This window comes from Oryzias latipes, chromosome 13 (assembly GCF_002234675.1).
Source record: "Oryzias latipes chromosome 13, ASM223467v1".
NCBI classification, from domain to species: domain Eukaryota; kingdom Metazoa; phylum Chordata; class Actinopteri; order Beloniformes; family Adrianichthyidae; genus Oryzias; species Oryzias latipes.
In genome coordinates, this window is record NC_019871.2 from 1,830,895 (window position 1) to 1,854,024 (window position 23,130).

Below are 23,130 nucleotides of genomic sequence, written 5' to 3' on the forward strand. Positions count from 1 at the left end.
AAAACATGAATGGATGGATGATGAGGTTGATCCTTTTCTTTACCTGACAAAAACCAGCATTGATTGGTCAGGTTTCCTGTCTCAGTCTGCTGACTTGTTCCTTTTTTTGACCCTCACGGTGTCCCATCATGTCCACCTCATTGGAATCATTGGATTTTCTCCATTAACCATGAGTTTAAACACCATCGTGGTAAAAGTTTATTTATTCAACCTATTTCTGCTTCTGAAACGTCAACCCCTCACCTCCTGTCCCCAGTTTTCTCACACTTTCTGATTCATGAACTTGTCAGGAACAATGCTTGTGACATCTGGCAGGAAGTAGAAGGAAAAAAAACGGAGACAAAAAAGTTGACATTAACTGTTAGATTTGGTGGTAAAAAGAAAAAAAATGTTGAGTTTGTTATAAATGGAGGTTTTGTGCATCTTAGACACAAAAATGAACAGAATCTTTCTTGATGTCCCTCTTGCATTGCTGGATTCTATTTACGTCTTTAATGAATCGTACGTTTTCTAGATATTGGTTTGTAATTTGGTGCTTACCGCTGGATGGGAAAACGTGTCGGGATTAGCATCAAACGGTAAATCTGTGATTGAACAAAAAGAGCTTCTGTCTGAGAGAGAATTAGACACAGTGGGCCTGCATATCATCAGCTAATAATACATTCTGCAGAGCACAAGTGCTGGGATGCTGCAATCACAGGAACACTTCCACAGAAGCGTCCTCTTGCAGTCATAGTGGGAAAATAAGAGGAAGTGTGAGCCTTGGGGGGGGTGCTAAATTATGAGTGACAGAAACGGTGGGGTGTCGCAATCTACATCGCAGGCATGTCAACTCCATTTGGTCCTTGGATCCAAACCCTCTCTGCGTAAATAAACAAACATGGAGGGGATGATGGAGAGGGAGAGAAATGGATGAAATGATGCATTGTGACTGACAGAAGTGGAGGGGGGGGCAGCAGGTGGAAGGGGCGCCAACATCAGCACAGCGTTCTGTTGGAGCTTCACCCAACGTAAATGAGATGGGGGAGTGATGGCAGAAAGGGAGATGGGGGATGTGGCAGCAGGTGGGGGGTGATGTATTTGAAATGACAGCAGTGGTGGGACCAATCAGCATCACAGCAGACCAAATCCCCGTTAGCCCTTCTTCTGCTGCGTTACCACGTCCCTCCACCAGGTGGTGTCAAACATTTCTCATCAGGTGTGATTTCTTGACGCGGGGTGGGGGCTGGGGGTCGTTAAAGTGAGCAAGAATGCTGATCAAATGGCGACAAATATCAGAGCTGTCCATCTGAACAGTTCTGATCCAGATTCCAGCTCAGACCAGGAAAAACAAAGACGTTCGTGGACCCATTTGTCTGCAGGTGGAGGATAAGAAAGGGGCGGAGCAAGGAGCTTGTGGCCCCGCCCAGCGAATTTTCTACATCACAAATACGACCCTTTTTTAAACTGCATTTTTTCATCTGCTCCCGATTCAGAACGATTTGAAAACTCTGTAATGAAATTCCAGGCGGAATTTTTTTTATTTACGTCCTCCATCATCAGATAAATGCTACTTAAAATTAGGGGTCTTAAATTATCGTGTTAATCACAATTAATTAATTACACGCAACTTAGCGCGTTTTCCTTTTTGTTGCGTTAATCTCATTCATGCTTCCCTGTAAGTCCGCTCATGTCTCATAACGCACACTTCAAAAAATCATGATCTCGCTCATACAAAGATCATTTACTACAAAAACAATTTTTCTTCTGTTTCACTGAAAGCGGACTATTTAAAACGCGGTGCGTTGTCATGGTAACAGCTGCAGTGCCTGCAGGGCTCTCGCTCTTTCGTCTCTGAAGAACATGATTGTCATGAATCGTTAAAGCGTCATTTTGGAGGGAAAGTTCTCTTCACGCTTGTTTTTTTTTCCAGTTGATGAAGCTAAAGTTTGCTTCAAAGAAACAAACGTAAATAGTTCAATTCCTCCTCGTGTCTCATTTCCTCCTCTTGATGTTCTCTTCTGTCTCCTCTGGTTCATCCCAGAATTCAAAATTATTAAACTCAGCAACAGGTTTAAAAAAAAACAATAAAACAACAATATCGCTCATCTTTTTATACTGTTTGCTGTTGTGATATCTGTGGAATATGGCAGTCTCTGTCAATATGTACGATGGTATCAATAGGAGGTTTGTGGTCAATATTCTTTGGTGGATTTGCTCAGAAAATCGTTCATACTTTTTTTTGCGGTGGTAAATTAGAGCACAGTGGACCTGCTGTGTTTTTTTGACCTGACTTTTGTTTTCTTAAGTGTTCAAGTTAAAAAATAAATCCCCGTCGGTGGTGTAAAAGTAAGTGGTAGAAGTTTGTCAGAGTGAAAAACTTCATATAGCCATTTTTTCTATTGGATGTTTAATCTTTTACTGCAAGTTAATGTCATAAAATTACATGAAAATATCCAAAAATGAGGCTTTTTTTTTTAGGTCATACAATAACTGCGATAAAAACTAGATGAATTAGATGAATTAATTACAGGTCATGATTAATTAATCGCAAAGACATGAATCACGTGACGGCACTGGTTAAAAGCACAGTTTTCATCAGAGTGGCTTTTTAAACCTTTTGTTATCTTTTTCTCATCTCTCATCATCTTTTTCTCACAGAGTATTGGAAATTAAAAAGACTATTGATTATGTAAAGGAATCCCTGTCACGTATGTTAAGACATTCCTTTCATCTGATCATGTCAACCGTCTTCAGTTACAATCACAGGTTTCTTCTGCAGGTGATGTAAAGAAAAACTCATAACTTTCATTTGATTCTGTTTCAGTCCGTCCATCAATTTCAGACATTTGAACCTGGAACATGTTCAGAGTTGCAGAAAGGTCAGTCTATAAAAAAAATAACATCTCCAAGAAAAGACGGATAAGTGAAGCAGATCTCGGGAAACTTCTGTGGAAACCATGACTGAATACAGAATGTTATCATTTGTGTGGTAAAAATAATCTGCTGTCTGTTTCTGTTCATTTCTATGCTGATGACCCTCTGCTCAGATTCTCCATCATCTCTGCTTGGATAAATGAAAGAAAGCATCTTCATGTCTCACGGATGTCTGTCCTTCCTGCAGCCAAGCACCAATCACCTGGAGAGACCCTCATCCAGGTGCCTTTGACCCATTTCATGCCTCATTTTGAAGCTTTTTTGTAGTGTTGTTAAGGGTTAAACTTTTTTAAATAAACTGTATCCAGAACATATAAACTTTTTTTAAAAAATCTGGAAATGCAGAATTATACTTGAAAAAAGCCTAATTTGAATCATTTCAATAACTTTATTGGTCCGTAAGAGGTGAAATGTGAGTTCACCCTTTCCTCATTACAGCTTAAACCATCTCCTGCTGGCAGAAACGCCTCTGTTTTTATCTGAACCCCCAAGCAGAGAAAACTCCTCTGCCTCGGCTTTCCCCTGAAGCTCAGGCCTGGCCTGATGGAGCGTCCAGCACCGATCATCTCCTGCTCGGCAGCCCCCACACCGTCTCCACGCATTTCCCTCCACATCCTGTCAGCAGTTCCCGTTTGGAGGGTCCACACCTCCTGATGCTCCTGTCCCGTCTCGCCCACGCCGCCGTCAGCCCGCTCTCCATACATCATCATTCATGTCTACCAGCTGCTCGTCCCTCCCACCTCCAGCTCATCGCTGAAATTGACCTCGCTTGATGCTGACCACCGGATGTCACTTTTGCGGCTGTCATGGAAGGCGGATGGCTGCGGCGTGAGACCTCTGCAGGCGGGACTAACGATGGGTTTCTGTGACACGCCAGACGTGTCGGTGACAGGACGCGCGTCCTTCAGGCGTCCAACGACTAAAATACAGCAGAGCCGGCTTCTTTAGACACAACAGCACCCATTTTTTTCATTTTGTCAGAGGTGTGTGCCGTATTTTCCCATGAAACCATGTTTCCTCAACAGGGCAAACAATATCTGCAAAATATCTTTGATGGGATCAAAGATCGGATCAGGGTTGAACTGTTCACACGGGTCCAGAAAAACTTCATCCGATAATAACAAACGTTTACATACGCCACACAGTTGGTCAGAATAAATCCTTGTGACATGAGCACAGCTGTCAAAAATACCAGAAACAGCTGTGGAAGAAGAAATATTGAGTTCTGTTGGAAAAACAAAGAAAGCTGCAGCCTATGTGACATGATTTTATTATTGCAATGATTATTATTAAGTGCCTGATCGCTTAATCTTTTTCTAAAAAGGTGCGGTGAGCGCTTGTTTCTGGGCCGAACGGACCCGACACGTGTGTTTTGGATTTATTAGTGGGTTTTGAAATATTCTTTTGGGCTCCATAAGTAATTTTGGCTCCATTCATTTATCTGACAGTCTCTTCCATCTTTTTTTGTTTGTTTTGTGTGCACGGTTTGGAGTTTGTGCCAGAAGAACCTCTGCGGCCCGCTGTAAACAGCACACGCTCTGAAGTTTGGACCCCAGAAGCAAAAGGCGGGTCCCCGTGGACCGCCCAGAGTTCAGGAAAATCCCCAGATGGAAGTGCGCTCCGATAGGCCCCTGAGGGCTACACACAGCTGGGGGGCAGCCAATAGCAGCATGCCATTGTGGAGTAAATAAAAGTGTTCCAGAGAGATGAGAAGCTCTGACTCAGCACGAGCGTAATGAACATCTGACACTGTGTGTGTTTGCTGGCTGAAGTCCTGGATGTGTTCCCCGCAGCAGCAGAAGCTGCCGATAAAGTCGGCGCTGAGGGAGGGGCTTTGGCGTGCAGAGCGCCTCTGATCCCCCCCACAGCACCTGCGGGGTTCTGGGTTCCTGCAGCAGCATCTTCTGAACAGAACCAGGAAATGAAGCTCGCCTGAGGTGTGAGGAGTCTGCTGTCATTCTGCTTCTTCTGTCCCTGCAGCAGCAGAGAAGCAGAGAGCTGAGGAAGAGGAGAGCCGAGGAAGAAACCTGCCCCTCCCTGCACACGCAAAGATAAGATAAGCTCTAAAGATGACATCAAGCAAGGTTAAGGAGACTTTTTTTTGCACTTCTGTCTTAAAGAGTTGAACACAAATCTTCATTTTGACCTTTTCATTTGACTGCAAATCTGAGCAAAAAATGATAATTATTCTCCACGATTATCTTCTTCAGCGTTTCCGGATATTGTCCGGCCGCTTCTGAGTCAGCTGATGCCGTTTCTCCATGCAGGGGCACAAACGTAAATTATAGCAACCCAGGAACCGGTGGAACCAGCTGTGATAGTCCTTAGCAGCCGGTGAGGAAGCTGACGGGCCGGCGTGCTCTTTGTCCCCGCAGCCCCTCATTCAGATGCAAAAGTCTCAAACAAGCATCTTGAGCTGAGTTTTTGTGACCGTTGAGGAGTTAGTGAGGAGTCACATGACTCAAAAAAAAAAATCTTCAAATACTTAAAACCGCAAACAGTGAAACACGAATGAGCGGGAAAACACTGGATAATATATATACACCGGTATATATATATATATATATATATATATATATATATATATATATATATATATATATATATATATATATATATATTTTTTTTTTTTTTTTTTTTTTGCAGAAAAACCAGGAAAGAATTTTTTCTAAAAAATAATACAAGAAATAAAATAGTTTTGCTTTTCCTTTAGACTTCCTTTCAAAATGAAACACATCCTGTGCCATTTTGGATCATTCCACTGAGGCTAATGTTCTCCTTTGAACTGTTGTAAAAATAACATTCAACATTCAACTTTGTTACTTTCATCCTTTTCCTTTCTTACTACAGATGAACATGAACACATTCACATTCATAGCAGTTCCCTCCTGTCAAGCTAATAGAAATACTGTGCAACATAAGACGTATGCAATAAAGTCAGCATAGAAAAAACAGTCAAACTTTTTAATAAAGTGTTGATAGTATGTGAAATCTGTGAGATGGAGGAGGACAAGGCCTCTTGTGTTGATGGAATGCAGCAAGGGTGTAAAAGAACTTCACAGTTTATCCTAAATTTCAAGAAAACCCCATTGACTGTATGTGAGAACTGGACTGAGTGACTCCTCCCCCCGGGCGTTCCAAACAGGAAGTACCTGCTGGCTCCAAGAGGCTCTATGAAGAAATAACAGCTGTTACTCAGTCATTCTATAGGTCAGAATAACCATTCTTGCTCTGAAACCTTCTTAATAATCCTCACTTTTTAAAATAAATCTCTGTAGTTCAAGTTATTCAGTTTAATAACTAACCAATCAGATGCCTCAAATAAAGTAGCTGGAGCCTGCTGGCCCCCACATCCAATGGTCAAAACGTAACACCCCTACAGAAAAGTGGTCGGACTGTGGCCTTCCAACACGCTGACTTCTGATTGGTGAGAGCGGTTGCTATAGAAACGTCAACTCAGATGGACTCGGACCAATCACTGCTCACTCGTGACCTCTGGCTCCACCATCCCTGCATCCATATCGTGTAAAAACGGCGACTTAGTCGACTGCTGGAAGTGAACCATTTTCTATGGATGATGTCACACACACTCACTCAGTCAGTCCAGGTCTCTGATACAGTCTATCATTACAGTGTTCTTCAGCCAGAGAGCCACTATGGACGGTAAAAGAGCCAAAGTGGCCCCGGAGCCTCAGGTTCCACACCCCTGGTCTACAACATGTACTTTTCCTCTTCTTCCGATCAGGAATCAGGACTTCCAGCAACGGCACGGACTACTGCAGGTCAGTGTTCTACTTCCACAGAAACACTGATTCACACTGACTACAAAAGCCAAAACAGGAAGTTTGTGCATTGACATCCTGTTTGATCAAACCTCGCTGTTGTTTGTTTAACCACCATGTTGGTCCAACCACACACTGGTGTTACCTGCGTGTTCTCAGCGTTGTTTAGAGATTCTTCTCCATCTGCTTTATGTGCAAACATTTCACAATAAAAGCCCAGCCATCCCTGTTTGCACAAATATATTTTTGGAACCAAAAGTCACTAAAACCTGTCCAATACCTTCCGTCTGGTTCAGGTGCTACTTAGAAGAGAATGTGTTTTGGAGAAAAAAAAGACTTGAACTAAAAACCAGGAAGATGAGAGGATGTAGGTGTGGAAGTTAGAGCGACAGAAGAAGCAGAAGTCATGAAGAAATGGAGACAGATCTTCTACTCTGCTGACCCCCGAAGAGAAGGATTTATTCAGAACTTGGATTAAAAAGAAAGGTTTATTCTCAACAAGGTGACCCTTCCAACAGACCTTTACGTCGTGGCGTAGACCCCACCCTCAAAGGTTTTTAATCAAACCCAGATTTTGATCTATGGACCCGTGCTCGCACTGACAGAATCAGAATCTGCCTGCAGAGATTAAAGTCTCAGCTCATGGATTGGTGGGTCTGGATCCTCAACAAATGACCCGTCAGTGTTTTAGGTCCTTCCGCTCCAAACACAGGGCTGCCTGTCCAGCCTCAGCTGGCCTGAAACAAGGGCGCTCTGTTTCCGCTTTCGTTTCATCTGCACGCGGCTCCTCTGAGGGCTTTCACGCTGCAAAGGCCAACCGTCGAGAAAACACACACTGATCACCACTTTCTATCAAAATGTCGATTTTTCCAAAAAATGAACAAGCTGGCCTTTCTCCGCACATGCTCAGTGTGGTTTTAAAGCCCCACTCCGATCATCTTTGGATCTCTTTTCAAAGTGTTCCCAGTGGTCCTTTAATTACATGACCAAGTGGGTTTTAACCTGTGTTGTTTTTTAGGACATAGTTTCTGCAGAGCGGCAGGAGTTTATTAGAAATTTCCTGAGTTGTAGACGGGATCAAAAAGCCAAAAGAAACAGATCACAACATTTTAGTGGAAGTAAATGAAGCAGAATACGACACTAGTTTGATCAGGATGTGCAAATAGATCAGGTAGCAACAAGGATCACAAAGAAAGTTTGATAAAGTTAGCAGGTGTTGAATAATAGAAGGAGGTTAATAGAATAAAACTCGAGGACAACCTGGATCTGTCAATTCATTTTTTTTAAATGTGCCAATTATCTGCAAATTATTTAAATCAAATAACTCGGAATCGGAGCCAGAAAGACCAAATCATCCCTACAGAAGTTATTTAAGTGAGCTGATAAACCGGTGCAACAAGAATTACAGCCACATTGGAGCTCAGCCGTCCAGTTTAGATCCAGAGTCTCTTTGTCTGCGGATGGATGCATCAGAATGGGGCGGAGCAGGGAGACTGTGGTTATTAGTTAGCGTATTTTCTACATCATAAATGGGATTTTTTCATCTGTTCATGATTCACAACATGTATAGAAACACTGAGAAATACAGTTTTGAGCTAAAAACTGCCACAGTAACACGGTTACAGCACCAAAAACCCATTTTCATTGGAGTGGGTCTCTCAGCCTTCGCCGTGGCGTTCCTGCTTCAAGGTGACTTCCAGCCCCGCCCGCTGCTCTTCCACACGTTTAGCTGTTTTCCGGTGTTCAACTGTCACTCAGAACGTGTCGCTCCGGCTGCATCTCCTCTGCTCTGCTGTGACACCCCCCTCGTCCGAATCAGCCAGGCCTGAAGAGTTGTGGGGGGGCAGCATGGAGCTGAATGAACCTAATTAAGCTGTCCAATAATATTTTCTCTGATCAGCGTGGAAATCCGTTCTCACCGCCCGTCTCTGATGTCCTGAAGCTGACCCCCCAGTGGAGACGAGAGCTCCGTCATCGATGGCGTTCGCTCCAGAAGCAACTGTTACTGCTGCAAAACTATGAAGCTTCTTTCTTCAGGAAAAGTCTGACAAGCCGAGCAAATACTCTGTTTGCAGCAGCCAGTTTGCATCTCATCTTCTGTGAGAAGGCTAGAAGTTCTTTCTATCTGCTCCAGTCTGCAGAGCAGAGCTGAGGTCAGGACCAAAACGGCAAAACTAAGAATAGCTGCTGAAAGGATTTAAAGGAGTCCAGAAGATGTTTAAGAAAAAAAGTGTTCATGAAGTCCAAAAGGTGAAAACATTATGATCATCATGAAGAGGCTTTCAGAAGTATTGTTTCTCCTGCAGAAAACAGAAGACCTCCCCCTCCGAACATCAGCCATTCTCCATTTACTCTCAGGGCCAAGCAAATCTCCAGGTCAGAAATAGTAGCTGTGGGAACGCTGCTGCTGCCGCCGCTGTCGCCACTGCCGCCACTGCGGCCGCCGCTGCAGCTCATTGTGCTGCCAAAAAGGTAGTTCTGCAGGTTGCAAATACGTGTTGCTGCAACTGTTGCTAAAATGAGCAAACAGTTACCGACCCCGACTGTGGCTCTGCAGCGACCGTCTTGATCTGACCCTTCTTCTGTCAGGGTCACAGCAGCTTCCGAGTTTACAGACGATGACCGGAGAGAGGAGAGACAGATCCAGATGTGGAAAATGGATAAAATCCTGACTCTCACAAGGACAATAATCCTTCACTACATGTAGATGGGAACTTGGTTTAAGGGAGGACAGTTGTACATTTTATTTCTAATCTAAAGCGAAAGGACGTTTTATTTTGGAGAACTACTGGATTCGCTCGGTCCTGAATGGAAACCCATTTGCTTCTTTCTTAAAGTGGCTGTGCCGCCCGCCAAACTGAAACCCCAAGCTAATAAAGTTGACAAAAAACAAACTTATTTGGAAAGTTTCTTTTAGCGGAAAAGATCCAGAAAGGAAGCAGAAGAAGAGCCTTTGACTTCAAAATAAAAGAAGTCTGCATTAAACTGTCTTTACTCCAAAGAGGGATTTATTGTGACAGTTGTTCCCACAGACCATAATAGTAATGCAGAATATTCAGCAACCAACTGTTTAATGAGGATGCTGCTAATAAAGTTGTTCAAACGGTGTTTTTACGTTTATTATTTAGAATTTACCTGTTTTTTTATTTATTTACCCGTCGTACCTTGAAAGTCAGACGGGGCTGAAGTTGGTTTCTGATTTTTTTATCTTTCGCTTTGACAGTTTTGGGTTAAGGAAAAACCTTAAGTAAGATCAGACGCCAACCCGTAAAAAGGTTGTCTGATATTAAAACCACTGAAAAAGGTTGGAGACCACTGATCTCCATGGTGGATGAACGCTTTCCCTGCAGTCAGCTCTCAGTGTTTGTAGTGTTTCTCCCTGCTTCTGCTTTGCTCTTGACTTTGATCATAGAAAGCTGTTAAAATGGCTTTTCTCAGACTAATCAAAAATAGATCTTTTTTGATGAAAGTATGCATAGTTTGGAGGATTAAAAATGACTGCAGCTGGAATCTGAGCCTGATGTGAGACTCAGAGGCAGAAATCAGTGAATGAGGTTAGGAGGACTGATCATCCAGACCAGACAAACTCATTAGATCAACTATGAAAACAAGGCAAATATAAGCAGTTTATGTCCAAACATGCAATAGAAACCTCCTCTGTGGGGGCAGATGAAACAGACCCCCCCTTCCTTCTCAGATTCATAAATGTGTGGTTATTTTTGTGGATTATCAGCCGAGATCTCTCCACATTTAGGCAGTCTAAGCGTGTTATTCCATCATTTCACGGATGAGGTGTGAAATCACCATGACGCCCACATCCGCTGAGTTTCCACACACAGAGCTGCAGGGGCTCTTCATTGGAGGGGGGGGCATCCACACACATTACGGAGCCAGGCGGCAGCCCGGCTGCATCTGCTGCCCACGGTCAGACCAGAAGAGATCTTGGGAAAAATCTGGCTGACGTTTGGAGTAGTGAGACAGGAACGACGGAGGACGCCCACCGAGCTGCGTGGAAACGTTCACTTCAGCTTCTGAAGCTTCGTTCACGAGATCAGTCCTGAAATTCTGCACAGCAGCTTCCTCTCGACTCCAGAATGTGGTGACATTTTAAAAGATGGAAGTCCAAAAATGTCAAAAGTAGCCCTTAAAGCCAAGAATCAAATGATTTAATTGAGCCACAGGATCTGAGGGAGGATCCAAACTGCCAACCTGAGTCTCACCTGGCTCTAAAAAAAAAAGATCAAAATGCTGCTTTGATGATGACAAAAGCAAACAGACTAGTCTGAAACTATTTGTTTTACAAATCCTGTGTCAGTTGTTTTGTTATTGTCATTATTATCATTCAATTATTTTAATGTCTTTAAGCCAGTTTGTCCATAAAAATAACTTTTAGACTTGACAATCAGCCTTTATAACTGGAGATGTCGCCACCGACACATAAAGAACACACCGTCTGACGGTTTACGTTGATCGCGTAAACACTTTACTTCCGTCAATTGCATAAATGATTGAAAAGCTACGGTGGTTCAAAGAGCATGTGAGTTTTCTGATGATCTATCCTGCCTCATGAGAGTTTGTAATAACAGGTATCTGGTTGTCCTATCTTGTCCGATAATCCGACCAATATGGACGAACGCTGGGTTGACGGGTCGAAAACACGGCAGGTTGGAAAAGATTCACGGGGAAGTGGGACAGATTTAAGCCAAAACGGAAAATGATGAGGTAATTTTGGACCCCGCATGCACAGTAATTGTTTGTAGGAAAATGTCACAGATAAGATGGATTTATAGAACACCAGTAACTGTACATTCTGGAGCGTTACTCACGAACTATCATGAACAGAACTGGAGGCAGATTTTTGAACAAGGTAGAACCAGATTTAGAACTGTAAAGTGTTTCTAGCTGCTTTTCTTCACTTCATAATCCACTGGAACTATGTCCATTACGTAAACAGCATGTAACAGTTGAGTTACGGTAAATCATAGAACTATGTCTATGAAGACTCTCATTCATCCAGGTAGATTCCATCCTCAAAAAAACACTCGTTCCAGGACAGTGAAGTCCAAATTTTAGCCAGAGAGAAAAAATGGTTTGAGCGAGGAGTGAAAGAAGCCATCTTGGTGAAGAAAGGTAAACCTTCTCTCTTATCAGCTGAAAGAGTTGACCAGTTTGGGGAGGGAGTCACTGGCTCCCCAACCCCCAGCTGAGGACAAAGGACTCCTAACGACCAGAAACCATGTTGTCTAGGTAGACAAAACCATCCAGTTTCAGGTCTGACTCCTCCCCCATGAGCGCATATATACACCAGCTCTTTTATCAGCTAATTCAGAATTGACAAAGCTTTTTGGATGAGAGGTGAAACGTCTTCAACTTCAAAAACCACGTCCAGATGAGAAGCTTTAAACCTACTATAATGATAAATCATAGAACGTTAATGGGTTAGTCGTTCTTCTCATGAATGTCTCCATCTTTCTATGATGAGGTGATGGTGAGCTGGCAGTAAGCTGTGGGGTTGACAGGAACAAACCGCCTCTTGTTGCACTTCCTGCTCCGTTCTGAGGTTTTTCTATTCTTGCCTCATGTTCTCATTTTCCTGCACATGTGGCCTCTGTCAGTCCTTATTGATTAGCTACACCGACGTCACGCTCCGTGGCTGTCCTCTGGACTTTGGCAAGCACCTGACACGTTCACGTCTGCCAAGCTGGTTGCATTCTCTTCCCTGCTTCAGAATGAAAACCACAGAATTGAATTAAATAATAATGAAAATGCCAGTAAAATACATTTGGCGGCAGATGAAGGTCTTCGTATCACTGAAATGCAGACTGGCTTTCACTGAATGGCAAACGGCATCCTCACCAATCATCCTTCAGAATGAAAACAACCATTTAGATTCAAAAATGTTTTTCACAAGAGAAAGAAAAACAGACTAACTTAAAATCTTGAATAAAAGCAGCTGCCAAAGCTCTTAATTACAAAAATTGTTCTGAAACCTCCAAGCAAACATCATTACCTTCAGCAAACTGCAACAGATTGAGGCTGGCACCAAACGGCGGCCATACAAAACTCATCTGCGCCCGCAGCAGCAGCAGCACGGGCATCTTGGCAGGGGAACAGTCATTGATAAGAAAAGCTCTGAAGTCATTAGAGCAGCCTGCAGCTTCATAGGAGTGATGCTGCAGCACCACAAATAGCATCTCACAAATCCAAAAGAATGAGAGGGAAAGAAAAAAAAACATGGACAGAAATGAAACGGGAGGAAAAGAAAGATGGAAAAACCGCAGACACAAAGGAGTCAAATTAAAGACCAAATCCAAAGATGGAGAAAAGAGCCAACAGCTGCAGAGTAATTACACGCACAAAGGAAAATCCCTGTAATGCTCTTGAAGAATCCGAAGGTGGATATGAAAGTGTTGCTGCTTTGTTTCATTTGTTTGGCTGTCCTGATCAGTTCCTGCCTTAACGTGCGGACAAAGCTCATAAAACCCTGAAGCTACGGCCGATACGATACAGCAGGACGTTACCAAGCTCTTTGTTTGACTCAAATACTTTACGTCAAAAGGTCTCTGGACATGGAGGATTCCAAGATGCCGACCGTGTTTAAAGATGGCTGCCATACGATGAAGAAATTGCTTTTCTTCATTTAAATATAAGAAAAAAAAACAATAAAAAAGAAAAAAAATCCAAATTTTTTTGTGGTAAAAACTTTAATGTAATCATTACTATGAATTTAACACTTTCCCATGTGTGTGGAACAAAAAATGACATCCAAAAACTGAATAAATTTAAAGGTACAATGAAATTACTGATCTATTTTTAGAGAAAGACTTAGGATCCAGTGATTTGGTCATCATGGTTTTAGATTAACCCTTTAAGATCAGAAACGTGATCTTAAAGGGTTAGTGATAGGATGTACCATATGCTCTCCGAACTACCCCAACTCCCAGAGTTACGTACATCATGTGTGGTTGTCTATGTGTGTCATGTGCGACGGACTGATGACCTGTCCAGGGTAAGCCCCGCCTCCGACCAAACAGTAGCTGGGACAGGCTCCAGCAACCCAATGACCCCAAATGAGACTAGTGTTTTTTTTTTGTTTTTTTAACTTGTCCTGTCCAACAGCTAGGCAAACAGATGAGAGCTGAGGGCCTCTTGTGTTGGACATATTTTACTTTAACAAGAGGGGTCATGAATATTCTGACAAACCAGAGGTATGTCTGAATAAACCCCTCTTTTGGAATTGAGGCCAAACTTTATTAATTTTAATCGTATTTGAAGATTTTTTGTGTTGGACCTGGCGGAAAAGGAAAGAGGGGAAGAAGAGAGAGTGACGTTATAGGGGGGGGGGGGGGGGGGGGGTTGAAGGGTGATTATAAGGGGGGGGGGGTAAAACCATGAAGCAGCATAAAGCAACAAGTTGCTGGATGTTTATCAACACGGTCAGGTTCAGATGTAATATAAATCTAGAAGGGGCGGGGTCTGTCCACACACACACTCAAATGTCATAAACACACCTGCTAGCTGCAAAAATGTCCACATGTCAACATGTACACAAAACAGATAGTGTTCACACGCATACTTATGCCTTTAAACCAACTAGTGTGAGATATTTCATTCAGTCACACAAAGTGTTTGACAAAGTGAGTTTTGATTGATACAGTGAGTGAGACAAAGTGGGTTTGATGATAAGGACGGATAGATGGATAAATCAATAATCTAGTGTTTACCAATTCGATACATTTGCACATTTACTCCCATAACCAGACATTTCAAGTGATAAAAGGTGATAAAACAAACAAACAAAAAGAACAAGACCTTTTTCTACATTTTATAAGTCAAAAGCTGATAGAGGTCAGAGCTGCAAGTGCATTGAGTCGCACAGTCAGAGACGTGATATGATCACTCGTCATTAAACTTTGTAACTAGAGCCTTTCAAAAAGGAAGAAGTCATTCATTTAAGACTTGTTTTAAAGCTAATCAGATGTTCAGTGTTTTCACTCTTGGGAACAAATCCTTTTGCAGAGGAAACTGAAGTTATTAAAGAGGAACATCAGCTTGTCAGGATCCTGGTCACCTCCCTACCGGGTGACCATCTGCTCGCCTGCAGCCTTTATCTGGACTCCTCACCCTTCAGTCGACGTCAGTCCGTCTGCTTCCTGCGGTACAGAAACTGACTCATGCTAAGCTCTCAAGCCAAGCCTCATGCCACGCTTTCATCTGCACGCTTACCCACTCTGGGTTTTGCTTCTCCAGGAAGTACAACCGGCTTCATCTCCACCACTGTCGACCACTTGTCATTCCACAGGACTCCAATCAAGGCTCCAACTCTTCAGTCGTCACAGCTTCCACCAGGCCAGCAGCTCATCCATTTCATCAGCCATCCAGAACCCTACACCACTACTGGGACTCAATAAAGACCGTGTTTTCATCTGACTTCTGTCTCTGTCCTGCTTCTGGGTCCAGTCCCTGTCCTACATTACACAACTGGACTTCATCTGTTTTTGAAAATGCACATATAGATATAGAGTTGATCAGGACTGCTGGAAAACACGGAGTTCCTAACCGAGCGGGGGTCAAACTGTTCCCGTTCACCTCCTTTTGTTCCCACATGCCGACTTTCTGGCTCCGTCATCACCTCCGGCCTTCCGTTCTGCTCCAACAGAGCCCGACTTGAGACCAGAACAAAATCAGAGATTCTAATGAAAGTTCAGAACCAGAGAACTGCTCTTCGTCTCCTTCTTCATCACGTTATCAGACCCACATTTTCTCCATCCCCCACATCACTTTACACGGACAGGACGCTTTAGGAAGACGGAAGGTGCAAATGGGAGAGCAGCTCATTCTGGAAACTATTTGCAACAGCATCATGTAAACAGGAAGCCGTAATTTGCCGACAAAGCACCCTTTTAATTGACAAACTGTAAGTTTAAGGCAAAGCAAAAGATGCAGGTTTCCTGGTGATTCAGCAGAAAATGGTAACCAAGCAGCTGACATTAAACAAAGATGTCACAAAGTAGAATCAGGAGTTATTGTGCACAATGTAATATGCAAATGAATGACATTTCTGCTGCTTTCGCCTCACTCTCAGTAGGATTTAAAGCTGCATTTAATTGTGTTTATGCTAATAATTCTTTGCTAAGTGGTAACACAACTTTTTTTAGAGTTTGAAAATGGTTTTCATGAGCATTTGATTGCTCAGAGAAACCATCAGAACGATAAAAAAAAACAACAAAATGACTCACAATAACATCCTTTAAAACGCTTCATCCTTTCCTGGCCTTTATTTGTAAGCAGATCCAAAAATAAGGTAGTTACTGAATATCAAATGTTGACTCAGAAAACCTCCCCAAACCTAAATTTGTCATTTGATCAGTGTCCATATCACTGACTTTTCCAACAAGTTCAGAGTCTCCAATTGAAATCTCGAGCAATTCCACCAAGATATTAAGCTAAAAGTGAGATTTAATAGTAAATACAACAGGACAGAAAATAGACAATACAATAAAAGCATAAAATAAAAATACTAACCTATGTTTAAAACTATGGGCACATTTAAGTTTGATTCAAAAATGAAAGGTTTCCAGGTGAGAACCACGAGTTCTCACCAAAAACCATCCCTCAGTTGTTTGGACAGGGAAGCTGATGAAATTGAAAGTCTTGGCCATGCAGATGTTGATGCTCTTGAATGTTTTTCTATGTTAAAAGAAGAGATCTTTGAGGAGACATGCAGATCTGACCGTCGTCTGCATAACAAGACACAAAACAGCAGGATTAAGCTAAGGCTTATAACTAAACTATGAGGAACCACTGAGAAATGAACAGGAAGTTTGGTCACCAAAAGTGGAACAAAAGGTTTGGAAAGAACCAACTAATTGTGATAAGTAAAGTGTTAATATTTTATGGTCCTTCTTAAGATTTACAGCACAAGAATACAACGTTAATCTATTAACATTGTATAATAATGTAATATATAATCCTGTTTATTACGTCTTTGAATGAATGGATGAATGCTTATTGTATTGTTTTGTGTATTATTCCTTGGTTGCTTGAAATAAACCATTTCAAATAAAAATAAATTGGTTAATTGGCTAAAATGATCTCCTCCTCAAGATGGTTTGTTCCTCCAGAAAAGCCTTCAACTGACTTAACAGTTTATTTTCAAGAAGAAAAGAAAGTTTAAGCCTAAAATGAAAGACTGCCTACTGCAGCAGCTCCAACACAACTGACAAAATAATGTAGACACCGTCTGAAAACCACAAGGTCCAGATTAATGAAAGCCATTGGTGGGGGGGTCCTCCTACTCCTGACTTCTGTTGGGGGGGGTTAATACATCACAGTTTACAGAGTGAGGAGAGAGGTCAAAAGTGCACCAGGAGAAACTTCACTAAAAAGCCACCATGGCCTGTTTTTTTACTGATCTTTGATTAACTAACACTGCGGTCCCCAAACTCCCAAAATGCCACCGTGTGGCGACAAAGTTCAACCTTTATGGCGACATTGGTCAGAAGACGCCCGGGCACATTTCAGGGTCGCATGGTGACAGTTCAGTGACAGGCAGAATGGCCCACTTGTTATTTACCTCCGGGCTACCAGGCGATTGATGTGGACGGCCGCCGTCCGGAGGCATCTACATATTTGTTCAATCTGGTTGACGCCACCCAGTGGCCGCCCAGCTGTAGTGGTTTTGTCATGGTCTCATCCCCGCGTGACTGCCTGACACCAAACTGCCGCCATTTACATTCATGATCACTCCAACGATTTTCAAGAAATCAGGCGGCAGCGTAAAATCTGGTAGATTCTGCCGATACCGTCGCATCGCACCGTGGCTTTTGTATCTGTGAATCTAAAGTGTAGATAGGAAAGAGGAGCAGAGCTTCATCTTTCAGAAGGTCCTCAGTTTGAACCAAAAACGTGAAAAAGACAAACTTCCACTGAAGAAGCATACGTGCTGATGATGCTTGAATATCACAGTTATTGAAACCTTTCAGCAGATTCAGCAGATTGGTTTGTTTCTGCAGGACTGGGGGCATTTAGGGGGGCATCTGATAGCATGGAAAGTCAATTCTGACACGCATTTATCTTCAGCTTATTTAAAAGAGTTCTTTTCAGAGTGGAAACCATGCGTCAGTCCACAGAAAAGACTCAACAGCTGTGAAAGTCAATGTTTTCCTGCGAGTGCATCAACATTCTCCACTGTGTTCTGTGGCCATCTGCTCTGCAGGATTCTAGTCAAACAATCAAGCAGCTCTGCAAATGTTGACTCTTTATGAGATCATTATCTGATCTCCCTGCAGAACCTGAAAGGCTGCAAATGATCCATCATCCTAAAAAACACCCCATTTCACAGCACAGAGGTTTGCCTTCAACTTTTTCATTCATGGTTCTCAAATGAAGTCAAATATTCACTAAACATGTAAACCTCTCATAGTTGATCTGAGATCTGAGAGCAGGAGCCAAACTGGCACCTGTCCCAGTCCGTCCTTATTCTGGTTTTTTGCATTTGTTAATGGACTTAATGAGACATTCGGCCTGATCATGTCATGACTGTAATCCTGACTCAACCTTCACAAACATTCTTCTCAACAGGAAACTCTTTCACGGCTGCAGAAAAGACGTCGCGTCAGGAAGGAATTCAGGGACACACAGCTTAAGAATAAATGTCTGTGCAGGAAGAAAAGGGGGGAAAAACTGACAGAAAGGGAAGAACGCACCTCAGAGTGTGCCAGAAGGCAGGGTGCACAGTCAGGGGTCCCCTCTAGTATGTGTGTTCGGGGTTGTTATGGGATCTACCATTACCTAATGGGGCTATTTGCTTATCGGAGGCGCTTCCGATATTACTCAGAGCAAGAAGCTAATGTGGCTATTAAAGACACATTAGCCTCAGTCATTGTCTCCAGAGCGCTAATTGGGAGCTATGAAATCTTTGTTTCTATTACGAGTTAGCCTAGGAGGCTGCGGTGGGGTCACTCTGAGGCCACCGAAGCATAGCAGAAGCTGAGCTCACGGTTCAGATTCATGTTTTGCTTCTTTCTCCTCTCGGAGACCAGATCCTCCAGGAGGATCCTCCTCACATGCAGGGAGGCAGCACAGCATGTCCAGCAGTCTTCTATCGGGATCAGAAGCAGCAGAAGGATCTCAGGCTGAGCAGTAGAGAAGTGTTTTATGCCTAAAGACGTTCCTCAAGTCACCAAAGTCACACCTTTACTTTTTGAAGGACATATTCTTCAATTCCCAGCTTGAAAAGTTTACATCCTAACTGACTCATCCATCCATCTAACCATCTATGCACTCACTAATTTCACCATCCATCCATCCATCCACCTTTTTATTCATCCATTCGCCAATTCATTGAATCATCCAGACTCTCTGGTGAAATAGTCAGGTCTGCAGAGGAGCTCTTGGTCAATTCATTGGTTGCTTTTAGGAGACGTTCGCTCCAAATAGAGTCCAACCCTCCTCATCGTTATTACCGTGTCAACAGACAGTCTTTAGACTGCATGAGGTGATGAACAGACTTGCTGCTTACTTGAATTCCGAAACAACACCAGACCTCTTGTCTGGTTATGAAGTGTTGCTGTTCTGCACAGGAGTATTAATCAGGTGAAAACCTGACCATCTGTCCAGTATTACACCCCATCAGCAACCATGATTGATTTTATGTCACATCAGGAATAAATGTACTTTGGCCTCCGTAAACAGTTTCTCTGACTAACTATTCTGCAGTCTGTTGAGTTTCCATTAAACTCTGCATAGTCCATGCATTAAAGTTAAAAGACCGTCAGTAAACCTCCAGCACCTTTTCCAGTTTTGATGCAAAAGCAAATTATCCAATTCATATTTATATATTGCATTTTAAAGGGACAGAAAGGAGATAAAAGCACAGCTTCAAACAAATGATCAAATTACCGCTGAAGCATGAAAATCAATTAGAGCATGCTGCAGACACACAAAATGAGGCTGATGTTTTCCACACACAGCAGAGGGAGGACTGTAAATACAGCAGTAATCCATCATACCTGTTCCAGCCAAGTGGACAGAAGACAGTTTGGAACAGCAACATTTCACCATCCAGAAACCTCACAGCCTATGATTCAAGACAAACTTCAGCCTCTCAGTTAGTAGGATGAACTCGTGTTGGTCGTCCAGCTCAGTCCCACTCAGAGCCTCATTCCTTGTTTTGTTTTTTAATCCATATTTTATAGAGATGAGAGGATGAAACATCACAACGTATCCAGATCTTTAGAGAAGTCGATCGTGTCCGTCGGGTTTACAGTAAAACTTTATGCCATCAGGCGTAAAGTAAAAGTATTTTGACTACCTTGAATCAGGAGCAGCTGTCCTGGTCTTCCTCCAGGTTCCTGCACTTCAACCTCAGCGTGGAGCAGATGCACTTTCAGCACTCAAAAGCATAGCCATTGGCTCTGTCAACTGTCAATCAAATAGAGACAAACAAAAACAGCAGAAGATGTTAGCAAGAAAAATATAAACATTGGTAAATCTGAAACTGACTAAAAAAGGGGGGTTGAGTGGTTCTTTGCTGGTTTTGGTCATCGTCTTCACTCCATTGATCTGAGAAACTGTGGAAGCTGGAATATTGGAGAAGATTGCCGCCTGACACCAGTTTTAACTGCAACAGCTCCCCTCAAATCCTGTGAGGTTTTTTTCTGTTTAGAGTTGAAACCCAGCAGAATAAATCTGAAAAGATCTTCTCCGGTTTGCTCTCTTTGCAGATCCAGGAAAAGCGTTCAATATGTTTTGAATAAGTAAATATCTGTGGAAAGAGGACTTTTTCTGCAGGTGTGCTTTAAGCTGCAGCGTCTGTCAGACTGCTGGTGACTTAAGAAAACTACGAGGGAATCTGGAAAGGCTTAGAGGGAAAAGCCGTTTTCCTGCATTTGGAATTTACTCATTTATTTCATCGTCCTTTATGCAATCAGCCGCTCGGAGGAAAAACAGTTTTTACCCATCAAAATGTTGATCACCCCACTGATTCTAAAAAACAAACAAGAAACAAACATTTCTTGGCTGAATCGATGCCTCAAACTGTAGAAAAAAACGCCTGGATTTTAGGAATATTTATTGATTGGGTTAGAATTAGTATATTTCAAGAAATCAAAACCAAAAACTACTAAAGAAGACAAACAAAGACAAATCAAACTTCTGCTAATTAGTCACGACTTAATTGGAAAAATAAAAAAATAAAAAGGAAGATGCATTTCCATAAACACACACACACACACACATAATTATCTGCTTGACAATTAGTGGAAAAAAAGCAAACTTGTATTACAGCATCCCTAATATGCTCGTGTTATTGATTTACAATCAATCAAGTACCGAATAATTGTTCAACATTTCAATGGGATTAACGTTCAGATTGAAATAGATCCCACTCACAGATCCTTCCATCATTAGATCACAGAGAAGTTCTCTTTCCTCTCTAACATCCATTTCTCTTCAGTGGTCGACAGCTTCAGGTGTGGATGAGACCAAACCGCCTTCTGCTGATGATTCTGTTTGTACCTGAGGTAATTCCCCGTTTGCAAACAGTCAAAACTCGACATAATTGTTGTTTGTGCTGGTAATGCGCTGAAGGAGACATGGAGCCAAGACAGAAACCTCTTGAAGTCTATCTTCCTGGTGGTTCCAGCTCCCGTCTGCCAAAGCCGCCTCCCTGTTGCCATCTGGTTCCTTTCAATCACTTATTAAAATCTCTCCTCCGTGCCTCCTTTCACTGCTCTATCTCTCCAAAGTTTCGTGCTTTCCTTAAAGCCCAAAGCAAAAACTCCACATTCTCATCCGCAGACATATGAGAGCTGACTTTGGCCCACTTCCTAAACTATCTTTTCACAGTTATAAAAAGATGCATTCAGAGTGAAGTGCAGCAAACTAAATAGGTGACTGCATGAAATTGTCTGGGTTTCTAAGCACATTTTCTGCTTGGGAACTGTCAGCACTTCCACAAAAATAATGCTGGCAGACTTCCCCTGCCTTTTCCTGCGCAAATGAGCCCAACCTGGCAACCAGTCTGCTTCATCCATTGTCCTCCCTTTTGTCCCTGAAGAATCCTGCTTCTTCATCGGAATATCTTCAAATCTTTAGCTGCTCTGATGATAAAACCGTCTTTGTTCCTGACTTTGTCTACAAACACTGTGGCAAATGTTAGTATGTCCCATGAGGAAAACCATCGGAGGAAAAAAGGTGAAAACAGACAAAAATCAAGAACAACTTTAGTAAAAAATGGACAAAAAAAATCACAATTGTTTTAATGGTCCTGGCTGTTCTTTCAGCTTCAGAACTTTCCAGAGGTTCTGAAGGTCTGTTAGCAGTTCTTCCTTCAGAGTCAGAACAAAAACCCACAGTCCAACTGTGGATCTAAAGAAATTCATCTGAAGAGATGATCATGATTCTAGTGCCTTTTCTTCTGCGATGTCCTCTGACCTCCACCTCTCCAGCAGATAGTCATCTCTTCAAGCAGATAGGCTCCTCAGAGGAGGAACATGCTGGAGGCCGACCGCACAGCAGCACTGCCTCAACACTTCCTTTGTCTTCTACCTTCCCAGAAAAAACAGACAACTCTACCTGTTCTCATTAACCTGCACGCTTCCCCCACCAGCGGATTAAAGCGCTCTAGGACATGGTCGCCCCTGCTCTGCATCAAGCTTAACCCCCTTCACTTCTGAAGAGCTCTACAAGATTTCTGCTGCAAGTCCACTCCCTCCTGCTGCCTAAAATCCCTCCACTCCAGCGGTTCTGCAGTGCTGAGAACGCTCCTACCAAGCCGACAGCCTCAGCCGGTGCAGAGATCTCTGGAGAGGAACGGTGAAGGACATCATCTTCATCTCTACAGCTCCCTCATTCTCTGCCTTCAGTGCTGAAGTCTTAGCCACAGACAAGTTCAACTCTTTTGTGAGCAAACAATCACATTTGATATTTAATGTACACAGATGTTTGAGTCTACATTTTTAACAAAAGCACCAAAAAAGAGGGTTTGGTAGATTTTCTCATTGCTGTGAAAGTTTATTAATATTTGTAAAAAAAAACCAAGTTAGTAGCAGAGCTAAGGATCCAAATTTAAATCTGCCCACATTTCTGGAACCGTTGATTTTTTCGTTTCTGGTGCGTCCATATGGTGCAAGAGCATCAGGTCATGTTTGACTGAACTGGGTTTGGTTCAAACAACAGGGAAACTTCTGAATAAAGTTTTGCTAAACCAAGCTGCAGCATTGTTCGGAGAGGGCCTTGCTACCACCGTGAGTGGCCCCTCCCCCTGGCGTTCCAAACCCGCATAATCCTGTTGACTTCTATGGAGAAATAATCAGCTGTTACTCAGTCAAAACAACCATCCTTGCTCTGATACCTTGTTTTTTAAATATGTTCTTGACAATCCTCATTTTGTTATTCAAGTTATTAACTGACCAATCAGATGCCTCAA

The 23,130-nt window shown here is 42.6% G+C and overlaps 1 protein-coding gene across 2 annotated transcripts in view; it reads right to left on the reverse strand.

Annotated features, from left to right (window-relative positions):
- LOC101172994 (leucine-rich repeat and fibronectin type III domain-containing protein 1-like protein) overlaps positions 1-23,130 on the reverse strand; it is a 275,228-nt gene that overhangs the window by 113,860 nt on the left and 138,238 nt on the right. For both annotated transcript variants that reach the window (XM_004075203.4, XM_023961321.1), the window contains one exon: positions 20,014-20,123. The gene's annotated coding sequence lies outside the window, so the exon portion shown is untranslated. The remainder of the gene's footprint in view (positions 1-20,013; positions 20,124-23,130) is intronic.